This window comes from Protopterus annectens, chromosome 12.part0 (genome assembly GCF_019279795.1).
Source record: "Protopterus annectens isolate FY-2018-M chromosome 12.part0, PAN1.0, whole genome shotgun sequence".
Lineage (NCBI taxonomy): Eukaryota > Metazoa > Chordata > Ceratodontiformes > Protopteridae > Protopterus > Protopterus annectens.
In genome coordinates this window covers 412,952,791-412,970,618 of record NC_056746.1, presented here as the reverse complement: position 1 = coordinate 412,970,618, position 17,828 = coordinate 412,952,791, and the positions used below count along the sequence as shown (strand labels likewise).

General features: G+C 37.1%; 1 protein-coding gene across 1 annotated transcript in view; it reads left to right on the top strand.

Annotated features, from left to right (window-relative positions):
• Window positions 1–17,828, top strand: part of LOC122816617 (cytochrome P450 2K6-like) — a 353,165-nt gene that overhangs the window by 283,583 nt on the left and 51,754 nt on the right. The gene's annotated exons all lie outside the window — the stretch shown is intronic.

Genomic DNA, 17,828 nt, shown 5'->3' with positions numbered 1-17,828 from the left:
ACCACCTCTAGGGAGAAGAAGTGTCCTTTCTTTCTTCTTTTGTGTCTTCAATCAATGTTTTCTAGACCACAAAAATGCTGCAGTATGTAGATAGCTGATATTTTCATTTAAGTGGTAGCATGTTTTAATGTTTATTGGTGACAATCTAAAAAAGTTAGACGTTAATGTAGCAGTGTCTTAATGCAAATGCTCTGCTTTTTTTTTTGTCTGAAGAGAGAAACTGCAGAATCTCAGAGAACCCACATTTCTGTACTGTAACCTCATAATTAATATATTTAAATAGAAACTGGTCTAGAGATGCTGCTTTCCTGTTGGTGGTATGAATGCATCCTGTCACCAAAATGTACAGGGTTTGATTCTTTCCACTTCCATTTGCACACTGTTTGACTCTGATCAAGTCAATTAACCAGACAGCACTCACATGTCCTGAAAAGGGACACTTTTGTCCATTGGGCGTACCCTGTCACCAAATGTAAAAGAAAATGCTTTAACAGTGAAACAGTGAGTTCTAATAGTTGCAGTTTCACAGTTTAATAGTTATTGGCACTTTTGACTGCAGATCACTAAGGTATAATACTGTAGCCATACTGCCTTGTCATTCAGCTGCCTTAAAAACTAAAGCATTTTGTTGTTCCAATGCTTATGCTGAAGAAACTGTGTACAATAAATTTTAGCAAATCTTATCTTTTTTTAGAATCAGATGAAAAACTGCTGTAATGATCAATACATCCTTAAGAAATATGTGAGAGGATGCAGAAGGATATCAAAGGAAGAACTAATCTATTCAAGCAATTCCTGATTATCACAGTTCCCTGAACTCCTCACATTCATACGTACACACACACACAAAGCGATTAGCCTGAACTCCCCACATTCATATGTACACACAAAGTGATTATCCTGAACTCCCCACATTCATATGTACACACAAAGGTTTTATCCTGAACTCTTCACATTCATACCTACACACAAAGGGATTATCCTAAACTCCTCACATTCATGCATAGACACAAAGGTTTTATCGTGAACTCACATTCATACGTACACACAAAGAGAATATCCTGAACTCCTCACATTCATACGTACACACAAAGGGATTATCCTGAGCTCCACACATTCATACGTACACACAAAGGGATTATCCTGAACTCCTCACATTCATGCATAGACACAAAGGTTTTATCGTGAACTCACATTCATACGTACACACAAAGAGAATATCCTGAACTCCTCACATTCATACGTACACACAAAGGGATTATCCTGAGCTCCACACATTCATACGTACACACAAAGTGATCATCCTGAACTCCCCACATTCATATGTACACACAAAGGTTTTATCCTGAACTCTTCACATTCATACCTACACACAAAGGGATTATCCTAAACTCCTCACATTCATGCATAGACACAAAGGTTTTATCATGAACTCACATTCATACGTACACACAAAGAGAATATCCTGAACTCCTCACATTCATACGTACACACAAAGGGATTATCCTGAGCTCCACACATTCATACGTACACACAAAGGGATTATCCTGAACTCCTCACATTCATACGTACACACAAAGGGTTATCCTGAACGCCTCACATTCATACATACACACACAAAGTGATTATCCTGTAGAATTTATTACACACAGGCATACACATATACACACATACAGACATGCACACACAGGCATAGAGATATACTCAAAATGATTATCCTGTAGAATTTATTACACACAGGCATACACACACCCACACACACACACACACACACACACACACACACACACACACACACACACACACACACACACACACACACTGGTTTCATGAATGGAAAAGCCAAGGTCCTTCAGTTAGCACTCTGGCAGGCCCCCATTTATCCATGTTTTGTTTTGTTCTGATTCCTGTTTCCTATTCATATCAGTAAGCTGCAGTAGATGCATAAATTGTCTGTTGAATATTATTTTATATTAGATACATAATGTTTTATGTATGTACTGTCTCGTGGGTGGCTTCCTACTGTAATTCTGAGGTAAGTTTAAATATTTTTATACTATTAGTGACTTGTGATATTATTTTAGTACATTATGGAGGGCTGTATTAAATTGATTGGGTTTATAGTTTTAGTTTAATGCTATTAAGTTCAGATTATAATAAGCATGGTAGCTGTGAGGTTGCATGGTGGGAAGGATTGGAAGTTTAAGAATTAGGTATAGATGTGACTGAGAGATTATAGTAAGGGTTTTGGAGTGAGATCTGTGATTAGGGTTAGGGAGTGACTGGGGCTTTTAGGGTTATGGTTACAATGTCGGATTTAGGATTAAGTTTATGGAACAACAGATAGCTTTAGCTTTATGGAATAACTGGGAGGCTTAGGTTTAGACAGCAAATGAGGGTTTTAAGCTTGATGGAGTGGGGTTTGTGGTTAGGGTTTGTGAACAACTGTGAGTTAGGATTAGGGTTAGGAGCAGTGGGACTTTTCTGGTGTGAGTTAGGGTTCTAGGCAGTCTATTTTTTTTTTTTTTTGCAGTGGGATCAAGCAACTAAGAGGCTGGGCATTTGCCTTTCTAAATAATGTCATATGAGCACCTTTATGAGACCCATTAAACCCATTGTCTTTATTAGACAATAGTAATGATATCAGCTGCTATTTATAACAAGGGAATTCCACAGTACTAAAACAGTGACACCAAATGCACTGTGTTATGTGTTTTGAACAACTTACAACTTAACTGTAACAGAACTAAAACATGCATAAACTATCATGGATGAATTAGTGCATCATTTACTTTTTTCTACTTTGCTAGAACTGCATTGCAAGGGCAACTGTATTACAGAGTCCAAAATTTTTATATAATTTGCAGTATGCATATGACATACATGTTAGACTGCGGTGGTGGTGCTGCGGTAGTGTTGTCGCCTCACTGTAAGATGCTGTCCGGTTTCATTCTCAGCTAGACCATCTTCTGCGTGGAGACATGCGTGAATGGGCGTACCTTCATTGAAGGTTGTGTGTCAGGGCTGGCAACTTGGCACGTAAAAATCAACTGCCAATCATTAGCGGACCAGAGTTCCGCTGTGGCGACCCCTAACCGGGAAAAGCCGAAAAGACACAAACATATCTGTGGAGTCTGCACGTTGTACTTATATAAACAGATCATAATAGTATTCCAACACCCACATAGATGTGGGTCTGTGTGTATGTGTGTATATATGGGTCTACTTCATAACACTGAAATTTCATAACACTAAATTTCATAACATTGAGACCAAAACATCTAAATCCCAAAACACTGAAAACCCAAAACAATGAAACTCAGAGCATTGAAAGTGTGCTTCATAACATTGAAAACTGCAACACATATGTAAATAACATCCTCTCCACCTATAACAACACCTAACTAACAAACAAACACACTTTCTACTACATTTCTGCGGGGGCAAGCCACCCCCCCCCGCAGCCCCTGTAAATTAAATACACCAACTCCAAGATCACACTACAGTGAAAAAAAAGTTAATTTCCTAACCTCACTGTATCACAATAAACTGAGGTTAGGAAATGAACTTTTTTCCACTGTAGTGTGATCTTGGAGTTGGTATATTTAATGTGACTGTTATTCAAGTTGGGAATGGAGTGCATGCTCATAATATTGTTTACCTAGATGCACATCCACATAAAATTATATATACTCAAGAAAAGTGAGCTTTTTGTCAGTCAAGGTTACCATCTCAAACACTCCCTGTACTGACCAAGTACTGAGCATGGTAATACTGCCATATCATCTTTTGCAGTCATCTGTGGTTATGTTCAAGTGCAGTTTACTGTGATACTTGAACCCAAGCACAGTTACAATTAAAAGAGCAATAAAAATGGTACAAATAAAATAATAAATATAACTGTAATCAAACAAAAGAAAAAGGAAGTGGCAATGATAACAAGATGAGCCTTGGTTAGATGAAATGCTCCCAAACACTTAAAATATGTGAAATAATGTAAACCAAACGTTGATGGTAAGTGAGGGAGCACAGCAGATCAATAAACCAGGATTCCTTACTGAAATAAAGACTTTAATCCACACATCTAATAACGACAACCATATGATGCTGCAGCTGATGAGCGCTTTCACTCACAAAATGAGTTTCTTCAGATCAAAAGTGCTGCTACCCACAATGCCCATATATATACAAATACAACAACAATCAATTGACTGTCAATTAATAATTAAACTTATATGACATAATAAAACCATTAAAACTCAAGCATTTGTTAAAACATACTACTATAATGAACTCATATAGTTTATACAAACTGATTAAATAGTCATAAAAACTATGTAGTTATAGAGTTTATACAAAGTGATTAAATAATCATAAAAAATATTTTTAAAACTTCTAAAATATCAATCATTTCTGTATGTATGCCAACGTATATAACAGTTGAAACATAACAAAACAATTAATCAAAGTGTCAGCATCTAAGCAGCAGTGTTGTAGTTCCTATATAGAGTGCTTAAACATATTGCACTACATTATTTGTGCTTAATGTTTATATTCCTTCTCTTCTTCAGAGCTGGTTTTATTGAAGCTCTCTCATTTAAACCAGACCCCCTGTCAGCCCTCAGTCTCGTAATCCACTTACTCTCCCTATCTTCTGTGTGGTTCCTTATGTCACCACCTCTAATACAAGGTTTAATCATTTCTAAAACCCTGAAAAGGAAAGTATGTGTATTCCCTAACTCTACTACGTGTTTGGCCAGTGCATTCCTTGTATTGCCTTTTCTCATATGGTATACATGTTCACGTATCCTATCCTTCAACTGTCGATTTGTCTTCCCCACATAGAACGCATTGCATATCTGGCATACTGCCAGATATACAATGTTCATGCTGTTACATGTTGCATCCACTTGGGTTTTGAACTGTATGCGGGAATCAGGATGTGTGAATAGTGTACTACTATCAATATATACACACTGGTTACAATGCCTACAAGCCTTCGTACAACAGGACGCAAGTCCTTTCACATCCTTCTTGGAATAGCATAAAAGTCTTCTCAAATTTAATTTGTTCCTGTATAAGAAACTTGGTTCATTCCCTACCACCTGTCTGATCCCATCGTCTGTACATAATATAGACCAATGCTTGTTAAATATGTCCTTAAGATTTCTATTATCACTGGTGTATGGTAGTGAAATCCTGATAGCATTGCTGGCAGTTCGTTCATCATTGTCTAACACAGGTCTAGGTCCATAATATGGTGCTGCTCTATTCTGCCTCAGCTCATGCATATCACTCAATTGTTTTCCAATTTCTCTGTCACTATAACCTCTATACTTGAGTCTATCTTCCAAATCATGCATACCTACTTCAAAACCTATCTCAGTAGCATTGAGTCTAGAGACACGCATGCCTTGTCCTCTGATTATATTATGGAATATATGACCAGGATGCATGCTGTCTCTCAATAATATGGTGTTACGATGGCATGGCTTCCGATATACCCTGTATTCAACAATCCATTGTCCATTTTCTCAATGAATAAATCTAAAAATTCTAACCTATAAGTAGAATGATACATTGTGAACACTAGGTAATTAGTTAAACCATTGATCATTCCATGAAATTCATGTAGCGAGTCAACATCTCCTCTCCATAGCATAAAAACATCATCTGAAAGCGTTTGTAGAATATAATAGATCGTATAAATTCATTAGTTCTAAATAGTACTTCATTCTCCCAATGTGCCAAGAACATATTGGCATAACTGTTCCATGGCAACTCCCTCTTGTTGTTTGTATATTCTCTCATTAAACATAAAAACATTGTTCTCAAGTACAATGTTTAACAAGTGTGTCAATAGTTCTATGTGACTTAGTGTGAACGTGCTGTTATCCATTAGGTATTGCCTAATATATCTGATGCCCAAGTCATTGGGTAGTACTGTGAATAGTGATTGAATGTCAAACGTAACCAGTATCAGCTCATCACTATTTATCTCACTTCGCATGCAGTCATAAAGTTCAAGTAAAAACTGCTTGGAGTCTCTGAGTATAGTCGGATTCATATTTAACACAGGACGTAGATGTTTCTCTATATACACAGATATGTGTTCAGTGACCCAACCCTGGCCTGATACCACTGGCCTCATTGGTGGGTCACTGAAACTTTTATGTATCTTTGGAAAACCTTGTATCACAGGAATGAGTGGATTTGGAATCGTGAGATATTCAAATAACTCTTTGTCAATGATCGTACCATTCAACATATCCTGTAACTCATTCCCTATCTCCAATACAATGCTTCTCACTACAGAGAGATCAATCCCTAGGTAAAATTTATCATTCAGTAACTTCATCATTGCTGAGTGATAGGATGTGGTGTCCATCACCACTACTTGACCTCCCTTATCTGCTGGTCTAACTGTGATCGTCTTGTTCAATTGCAGATCACGTAGACTTGCCCTCTCTCTCCTACTGAGATTATCCTTATGTCTGAAACTGGGCTTCCCATAGAAATATCTATGTAACTCATCTTTTGTCAATTTCATATAGGCCTCGACCAATGGGTGATTCACCGGTACATAACTACTTAGTCTTTTAAATGTCAGTGGTACCTCATTGTCATTCACAGTATCTATAGCATTATTCTGAAATAATAGCTTGAGCATCAGATTCCGACAAAATAACTTAGTGTCTAATACTGTATCCACTAAATTACTACAACCACTGGGAATAAAGTTTAACCCTTTCTCTAATAAACTTACTTCAGATTGTGTTAGTTCATGTTTGGATATATTACAAACTAACGAATCAACTCTATATGTATTGTCATTCATTACATTCGTCCCATTTATTGTCCTATTTTGTTCCTCCACATTTTCTTTATCGTATGTTGTGGATGAAATTCCTCTGAGGCCTTCCTTTTTTGCCTCCCTCTGCTTAGGGATCTCCCTCTTCTCAGACCCTTGTCCTTCCTCACAGGTAATGGAAAAGGGATCCCACCATGCGTTGATTCCATTACATTCATATTTTTACTATTCACTTTCGGCCTAACGACCCTATCATCTTGTAATACTGGTTTATTCATAATCTCCACCTGAGGATATAGGTTCATTCGTGCTGGGCTATCTAGTGTAATGTCTTTCGTTTTCGTTCCTATATTACTATTGACTGTGTCTCCATCTACATGTATGATACTGATGACATCATCTGTATCTATCGAATCACTCAATATTCTGTCCGAAGTAATACCCAATGATTCATTCAACCCAATACTATTGTTCTTACTTGTATTTTTGCTCGGGTCCCGTGTGTTCTCATGTATTGTGGAAACACCCACCACATCAGATTCAGATTGCATGCTACGTTCAATTATATTACTTCTATCACTAACATTGGCAGTTCTGATATTATTTACATTGGCAGTTTTGGTATTATTTACACCATGACTCAACGCATTGCTTTTCTGTACAAAATCATTTATATCCCTTTCACCAAACCTGGGCCATACAAAGACGTGACCCAATGAAAAGTCCTTGTGGTCTATTATTTCAGAATAATGCTATAGATACTGTGAATGACAATGAGGTACCACTGACATTTAAAAGACTAAGTAGTTATGTACCGGTGAATCACCCATTGGTCGAGGCCTATATGAAATTGACCGAAGATGAGTTACATAGATATTTCTATGGGAAGCCCAGTTTCAGACATAAGGATAATCTCAGTAGGAGAGAGAGGGCAAGTCTACGTGATCTGCAATTGAACAAGCCGATCACAGTTAGACCAGCAGATAAGGGAGGTCAAGTAGTGGTGATGGACACCACATCCTATCACTCAGCAATGATGAAGTTACTGAATGATAAATTTTACCTAGGGATTGATCTCTCTGTAGTGAGAAGCATTGTATTGGAGATAGGGAATGAGTTACAGGATATGTTGAATGGTACGATCATTGACAAAGAGTTATTTGAATATCTCACGATTCCAAATCCACTCATTCCTGTGATACAAGGTTTTCCAAAGATACATAAAAATTTCAGTGACCCACCAATGAGGCCAGTGGTATCAGGCCAGGGTTGGGTCACTGAACACATATCTGTGTATATAGAGAAACATCTACGTCCTGTGTTAAATATGAATCCGACTATACTCAGAGACTCCAAGCAGTTTTTACTTGAACTTTATGACTGCATGCGAAGTGAGATAAATAGTGATGAGCTGATACTGGTTACGTTTGACATTCAATCACTATTCACAGTACTACCCAATGACTTGGGCATCAGATATATTAGGCAATACCTAATGGATAACAGCACGTTCACACTAAGTCACATAGAACTATTGACACACTTGTTAAACATTGTACTTGAGAACAATGTTTTTATGTTTAATGAGAGAATATACAAACAACAAGAGGGAGTTGCCATGGGTACGCCATGCGCAAACAGTTATGCCAATATGTTCTTGGCACATTGGGAGAATGAAGTACTATTTAGAACTAATGAATTTATACGATCTACTATATTCTACAAACGTTTCGTAGATGATGTTTTTATGCTATGGAGAGGAGATGTTGACTCGCTACATGAATTTCATGGAATGATCAATGGTTTAACTAATTACCTAGTGTTCACAATGTATCATTCTACTTATAGGTTAGAATTTTTAGATTTATTCATTGAGAAAATGGACAATGGATTGTTGAATACAGGGGTATATCGGAAGCCATGCCATCGTAACACCATACTATTGAGAGACAGCATGCATCCTGGTCATATATTCCATAATATAATCAGAGGACAAGGCATGCGTGTCTCTAGACTCAATGCTACTGAGATAGGTTTTGAAGTAGGTATGCATGATTTGGAAGATAGACTCAAGTATAGAGGTTATAGTGACAGAGAAATTGGAAAACAATTGAGTGATATGCATGAGCTGAGGCAGAATAGAGCAGCACCATATTATGGACCTAGACCTGTGTTAGACAATGATGAACGAACTGCCAGCAATGCTATCAGGATTTCACTACCATACACCAGTGATAATAGAAATCTTAAGGACATATTTAACAAGCATTGGTCTATATTATGTACAGACGATGGGATCAGACAGGTGGTAGGGAATGAACCAAGTTTCTTATACAGGAACAAATTAAATTTGAAAAGACTTTTATGCTACTCCAAGAAGGATGAGAAAGGACTTGCTTCCTGTTGAAGGCTTGTAGGCATTGTAACCAGTGTGTATATATTGATAGTAGTACACTATTCACACATCCTGATTCCGCATACAGTTCAAAACCCAAGTGGATGCAACATGTAACAGCATGAACATTGTATATCTGGCAATATGCCAGATATGCAATGGGGAAGACAAATCGACAGTTGAAGGATAGGATACGTGAACATGTATACCATATGAGAAAAGGCAATACAAGGAATGCACTGGCCAAACACGTAGTAGAGTTAGGGAATACACATACTTTCCTTTTCAGGGTTTTAGAAATGATTAAACCTTGTATTAGAGGTGGTGACATAAGGAACCACACAGAAGATAGGGAGAGTAAGTGGATTACGAGACTGAGGGCTGACAGGGGGTCTGGTTTAAATGAGAGAGCTTCAATAAAACCAGCTCTGAAGAAGAGAAGGAATATAAACATTAAGCACAAATAATGTAGTGTAATATGTTTAAGCACTCTATATAGGAACTACAACACTGCTGCTTAGATGCTGACACTTTGATTAATTGTTTTGTTATGTTTCAACTGTTATATACGTTGGCATACATACAGAAATGATTGATATTTTAGAAGTTTTAAAAATATTTTTTATGATTATTCAATCACTTTGTATAAACTCTATAACTACATAGTTTTTATGATTATTTAATCAGTTTGTATAAACTATATGAGTTCATTATAGTAGTATGTTTTAACAAATGCTTGAGTTTTAATGGTTTTATTATGTCATATAAGTTTAATTATTAATTGACAGTCAATTGATTGTTGTTGTATTTGTATATATATGGGCATTATGGGTAGCAGCACTTTTGATCTGAAGAAACTCATTTTGTGAGTGAAAGCGCTCATCAGCTGCAGCATCATATGGTTGTCGTTATTAGATGTGTGGATTAAAGTCTTTATTTCAGTAAGGAATCCTGGTTTATTGATCTGCTGTGCTCCCTCACTTACCATCAACGTTTGGTTTACAAAAGAAAAAGGAAGCACTGTATTATAAATCAATCAAATCAAGCAGTGTTGCATGCCAGGTTAGAAGATTGTTTGTAAGGGATCTCTTAACACTTGGCAGTGTGGATGATTCCTTCAAACACTGGACAAGGATATTCCAGAGGCACGGAGCCTGATAAATCCATAAGGACAAAGACCTCCTTAAGAAATGGGGAGAAATTAGGTAAACTAACAGCAAGATTTTAAATATGAGGTTGAACTGGTAGCCAGTGCAGACTCCACAGAACTGAGTAACATGGAAGTAATAGAAATAACACAAGATGCAGTCATTAATAGGTAGTCCAAGGTGTGGGGAGTTACAGTAATCAGGTTGAGAGGATACCGATACATGTACAACCACCAAAAAGTCCTCTGGAGGGAGGATATGCTTGATGGAAGACATGTTTCAAAGGTGGGAACATGATGATTTCACAAGAGATGGCATCTGTTCCCTAAGTGTCAATCCAACGTCAATACCGACACCAGGATTTTTAACCTGAATAGAACAGTATACCTAGATGCATGTTGTGCTTGAGAAACAAAGTATAATTCCATTAATATTTTACTAAGAACTGTCAAAGAGTTTTGACCTATCACCTTTCATGCAGAGCTACAAATGCATGATTTTACAATAATTTGCATTCATTGATTGCTTGCTTGACTGAACGATTTTGTTTGTCAACTAGGTAAGTGAACTGATCCTAACAGTTGAATCATTTTTAGCAATGACCCAGGCCATAAAGCAAACAACTTAACATGCAGGCATAATAATTTACATTTTACAGGATTAGTCAGTGAAATATAGTTCATACAATAAAGAACATAACATTCAGTAAACAGTGCTTGTATTTACATGCATATGACTTAAAGAATATTCATGGTGATAAATATATTGCAACCAATGTTAGTAAATTCTCTATTAGATAATATTTATAGTGTGTCATGAAGATATATAGTGCCTTGCTGCCTAGTAAGAGTAATAAATACTACAGAGATGAAAGACTAAGACATGAAGCAGGAAAATATAATACTGACATAGATGGAGTTGTTTGTTAATGCTAAAGATGTAGCTTGACCTCAGGTTGTAGGATAATATCTGCATAACACTAACATGTTTAAGCCAGTTTTTTAGCAGATATATCGGCCAAACTATGTTTATAAAGGATTGTATCAATGTGTACCTAGAACAGTTAAACTTGCTAGGCAGACATGTTATAGTGACAATTTCCCATGTTGCATTATATTCAGTTTCTGTTAGGATTAGGTGTACAATTTCTGGTCAATGTGAAAAATGCAGTACTTGTCCGTAATATATCTGCAGTGAATTGGCAGTAGATTAGAAATAAAAATCATGTATATGTCTCCAGGAAAGGGACCATTTTTTTGTCACTGAAAAATGCTAGCAGCAGAGCTCCATGAAATGTGTGTGACATTATGGTCAGCCCATTTAATACTGAGGTGCAATTAAATTGTTATGAGAAAAATTGCAGTCTTAAGGGGTTTTGTATCTAACTGCCCAAGTATAGTTCCCTGAAAGTTTTTCTAAGACTTTTCAAAGGAGAACTGATATGTGGTCTTTATACACAGCTGCCAAATGTAGAAATGTACCGGCCTTTCATAGTGAAAGTGTGATATCTTGCCGTTTTACTCTCTTTCTAGTGAGTATATGACCTATGTCCCCAGACCAAAACTAACTTATATGCAAAGAAGCACACATAACCTGACAGTAAAGTGGTGCACATCATTATACTTGAAATCACTAATTGCATTTTGTAACTCAATGTGATGGCATAGCCATCTAAGAAATTAGGTAAAGGATTTCAAATGGCTTCAGAGATATAGTCATATATTACTAGCTATCGCCAACATGTATGTCTAGCAATTACTCTGTTTTTTTTTTTGTCATTCACTTCACAATAAAAAAATATATGTGACTTTTTTCTTCTGTTTGACAAGCCTGGCATCCATGTGCTATTAGGAATTGGGAATTGGGTGAAGTTGCAACTTACTGCGCACAATTATTGCAGTGCATTAATTGGTGTTTGTCACTTTAAATAACTGTTGGTATGGTTTCTAATAGTACACTAGCAGTGATTCAGAATTTTCAAGATTTCCAATTTTCTACATGGTTGTGTCACTGTAGAATTAAATGGGGTGATAAGCAAGCAAAGCCCTTCCACATGGGGCTACAGAGAGCTTGCTCTCTGCAGAAAATTGTTTGAAGATTTAATTAGATGCCTCTCTAAACCCTTAGGAATAATACTTCAGTTTACCTTTGACATATGCAACAGTACATTTAAGTGTGTCATAATCCACAATGTTATGCAGAGCAAACAAATGGAGTAAGAAGTGACAACCATGGCAGGACCCGACATACAAGTTATAGCTATAGCAGAAGTTAGGAAGCAGAATCAGTGTAGAGGAGCAAACAGCATACCAAGGGGGCAATACATGGCATGGTAGTGGGGGAACTGGCCATATTGTGCCTCAAACATTAAGATACTGGCACAGGTTAGAGGATGAGCATGATATAGTCATCCTCTTTTGCACTGGTGGGGTCAATGTGAATGCAGCACTATAATGTGTGGCAAATTCATGGGAGGTAAAAAAGTTAGCCTTATACTCTTTAAAATTGTGGGAGTAGGAGATCACACCCTCCAGTGGTGGAGCTGTGCTGGCACCACAGTACCATTAGTGGAATCCACTGCACTGACTTGTGATGTCAGAACTCAATGAAATCTGTGGCAGTGAATAGGTAGAATAATGGAAGAGTGCACATGCACTTTGATGAGGCACCCCAATATGTTTAGCCTGAGAAATGGAACCCCAATGACCTGGATGACACCCATCATCAGTGTTGGCAGGCAGTGTGCCTGAAGGTGTCATTGTGCCCCACAGGAGATCTATGTGATCTGACTTAGGACAGCCTCTGCCAAATATACCCTTCCCTGATGATAGACTGCATGGCCTGCAGAGGTAGAATGGATGGTGGTTGTATTGGGATTTCTTGATGCACCTATCAATGCAAAATTTACTACCATCAACCTCAGCAGAAATCTGTGCTCCCTGACCCTATACTCCAGGTCACTGTGAAGTTGGTGTATGTTCTCTCACAAACCATGAGGCAAACTCACAATGTCTTCAGTGCTGTACATAATAGCTGTCTATACCTGAATCACTAACTTGCACATCTGCTGCTTAAGTCTGTGTTCAAGTCATAGTGGGGACAATACTGGAATCATATTGGCGCCATACCCCCACCATCTCTCTCTGTATCTCTGTCTCTGTCTCTGTCCCAGAGGCAGTGCGCATGTCAGATACAGTGGGGATGTGGATGGAGTGGGAGCTACTGTGGAAGTTGCACATTCAAGATGTCTCCTTACACTCAGACTTCAAAAATGGCTGCACACTGATCAAGAGCTTAATGTCATCTCCCCTAATATTAGAAAAGAAACTGAGAGATAAATGATAGTTATTCTGCTAGTTTTAGTAAAAATCCTATTACTGGCTTGTACTTACACTGCCAGCAAAGAAGAAACTTAGCAAATCTGAAAGAAAATTAACTGGAAAAGATGAAGAGAAAATGACTGACTGGGGAGAAGCTTGTAGCTGTTTAGCAAAAAGCAGTTCAAGCTCCATCTTTGGTACAAGAGATGGCTTCAGGTAATTTAGAGGAAAAAATCAAATATGCTCAGAGCTGATTAAAATAAATGAAATATTCAAGGAGTATATCAACTCAAATAAGAAAAGGCTGGATAATATGGAAGAAGCTTTAAACAGCTATTCAGATGAACTAATAAAATTGCAAAAAAATCAGAGGTCAAAATGGAGAAAATTCTGTCTGAGTATGAGACTGCGCAAGAACTGTTTCAAAAAATGGCAGAGTTAGAGGACAGAGAATGCAGAGAAATGCTGAGATTTCTGATATACCAGAGAAACTGGAACAAACTGTATTAATTTTATGAAAGCACAAACAAGCAACTAGACTGTTATTCCACAGCAGAATTTGTTAAATTGAAAGGGCATATTATGTCTCTGCACCAAATCTGGCCAAAATAACACGACCAAGACCTGAATTAGTAAAGATGCAATCATACCAGCAGAAAGAGCTGATCCTGACAAAGCTGTGGCAGAAGGGCAAAGCCAGTAGAGTGTTTGTGGAAAATGATTATGAACTGTACTCCTGGCATAAGAGAAGCAAATTCATCCCAGCAATCAGGGATTGTCGAGAGGCAGGTGTGAGGTTTAAGCCACTGTATCTATAAAGGAGGAACTACAAAAGTTTGTCCAACAAAAAGTGAAACATCAAACAGAAGGGCACTCTTTTTCTCATTCTCATTCTTCTGATAATAGAGTGAGTTTGCCAGTGACACCTTTTCCAACGTTCCAAAAGAAAATGCTTGAAAGACAGAAAAACACAGGAGTTGACTAGAAGAATTGGGAGTAACTTGGACTTGAACCAGAGTCATGGGTTAGGAGATGGAGATGAGCAGGAAGAAGACCAGCAACACTGCAATTAGTGAATAAATGTGAGACTGTAAAGCATAAATCACATGTGTGAAATATGGCTTTTCAATAAAAAGTGGCTTAGAATGATGGGACTTTTTTTGACTTTGTTAAACTTGTGGGAAGACTGAAAGGTATATACCTTACTACATGCCATTCATGTTTTTAAGGAAGCCAAAAGAAAAAAAAATAGTTGCAAGTAAAACAATTTTTGTTATTAACAATCCCCTGGATTTAATAAACTCCATGTTGGAATAGTGTAAGACCTACACAGAGTGTATGGTGGCCAAGTCTGCAGCTCCCCCTTGGCAGTGTGCCTTTCATGAAAGCACGCTACTTAGGGAGAGCCATGTACACGGTTACTGAATCAGTGCTGGGGGGTGTTACAGTGCTCAGAGATGTGCAACACACCCCCTGCACTGTGAAAGTGCTGTATGTTACTAAAACAATAAAGGAAGTGTCCTCAGACATTTATTTACAATTTTATGTAGTAATGTCATACAGGGGTTGAGTTACAGTGTCTCTAACACATCCCCTGCACTGTCAAAGTGCTGTACGGCACTAAAAGATTATAGAAAGTCTCCTTGGACACTTATTTATATATTTATTTATTAATGTCACACAGTGGGTGTGTTACCATGTCTGTAACACACACCCTGCACTGTGAAAGTGCCGTATGACACTAAAATGTTAAAGAAAGTGACCTCAGACACCTATGCCTAATGTTATATATGGGTGTGTGTTACAGTGTCCGTAATACACCCACTGCACTGTCAAAGTGCCATATGGCACTAAAAGATTACAGAAAGTGTCCTTGGACAAGTATTTATATATTTATTTATTAATGTCACATGGGGGGTGTTACAGTGTCTGTAACACACCTCCTGTAATGTTTGAGTGCCGTATGGCAGTGCAATTAAATGTGGAAATGTAATTTTTTTTTGTGTTTGCACGATGCGGCATAGTACTTAACAATGAACATGTACCAGACATCTAAAAATAGCAGCCAGATGCTTTTAATTTTTGTTCAAAAGGTCAAGTTTAAGCATAGCTGAGTGGGTTTGCACAGCATGGCACAGTGTTCAGCAGTGCTTAAATGTAAATAAGAGATATATAAAGCAGTTCAGCAGCAGATCCTCACTGCTGAATGGTTAGAGTGATGGCCTTGTGTATAGTACCAAAAATAAAGACTTGCAAGGAGTGTCCAAATAGAGGTCGGAAACCAGGATTCCTTCTTAAAAGGATCTTTTATTGAAAATCACAAAACACCAATAACGCCAAACCAATCTATATGTTTTCGACAAAGGCAAGTCTTCATCAGAAAGTGATCTTAAACAAAAAACAGAACATTTAAATAGCCATTCAAAATCATGATTCAATTAATCCAATTAAAATCTAATCAATAAAATCTCTAGTACTGAAATGTCTATTCAAACTTCTTTAACAGTACTATTTACGTAAAAGTTTATAAGTACAATAAATAAAATTTTTAATACACCACATAATTATTCAAACTACATATAAATTAGTTAAAAATTGTATCTTCCCTTTATATATATACGAAGTTACTATTGCAGTTGTTTAAAAATAGTTTGAAGTTTTAAAAGTCCAGCCCTAATTCCATATTTCCTTAGCCACCTTGTGGCTAAAACCTAAAATCACAATTTAGCAGCCCTTAATTTAAGAACTGAGGAAATGGAAATCATGTCATTCAAACCAGGTAACTTGGTGGAATCCAAAATAATCTGCCAGTACAACTCTCTATATTCGAGTTTGGCTTCCCACATGCCACCTCTTATTTCCTTTGGAATAATTTCTAAGACAAAGAAAAGAAATGTAGCCTGGGAACAAATCAAAGTATGTCTAAAAAGGGCATTTTTACTATTTTGTTTCTTTATTTCATACAAATGCTCGTATATACGTTTTTTTAACTTTCTCTCGGTTTTTCCAACGTAGTAAGAACTACACATTTTACATATAGCAATGTAAACCACACCATAAGTATTACAGTTAGAGAAACTGTCACTAGTAATCTCCTTGTCTCTTGCTGTAATGTAAATGCTGGTTTTATTAGCTATATAGGGGCACTGTGAGCAGGATCCACATTTGAAAGTACCCGCTCTTTTTAAAGATGCCCTAGCCTTATTCTGTATACCAAACTCAAATAATTGTTTAAAATTTAAGTCTTTCCAATAAGTAAACTTCAAAGATTTGTTTTTGAATACATTTAAATCGGAAATTTCCACAAACCTATTCCATTCATTAAAAATAACTTCCTTAATTACAGCTGCATCCCCTGAATAATCTAAAATGAATGCATTATCCCATTTCTTAAGCTCATTCATGTGGGTATTTGTATGTCCTGCAGCTTGAATGGTTTATCCTAAAATAGGGGCAAATCTATCTTTTCTTCCCTGGGCCACTAAATCAAACATCTCTTGTAATAACATATCAGGGTAACCACGTCTGTTAAACATTTCTAAAACTTTACCACTTTCAATGATGAAGTCATGATCATCTGAAGTCATTCTACTAACTCTTACTAACTGTCCCTTAACCAGATTCTTCTTCTGGAAAAAGGGGTGGCTGCTCTTAAAATGTAGGTAAGAGTTGGAAAATGTTTCCTTACGGTAAATACAAGAAGAGAAGCCATCAGCTTTTTTGGAAATGAAAACATCCAAATAAATGAGGGCTTCTGAATTATAACTATAAGTGAAATCTAAAAAAGTGGTGGAACTTTTTAAATAATCTAAAAATTCAATAAATCTTTGATGTGTATCTGTCCAAAATATGACTATATCATCCAGGAACCTTTTATATAAAGACCAGCACCCAACAAAAGGACTGTTTAATACGTATAATTCTTCCCATCTGGACAAAATTATGTTCGCGTATGTGGGTGCACATTTAGCCCCCATTGCAACTCCCCTCTTTTGCTTAAAAATTCTCCTTGGAAAAACATATAATTGTTGGTGAGAATTGTGTCCATGAACGTTAAACAGTTCCTAAAGTCGTCCCCTGAAAACGATTTGTTATCCCTCATACTATCTTCTAGCCACTGAAGCCCAACATCATGAGGAATGGATCCAAACAAA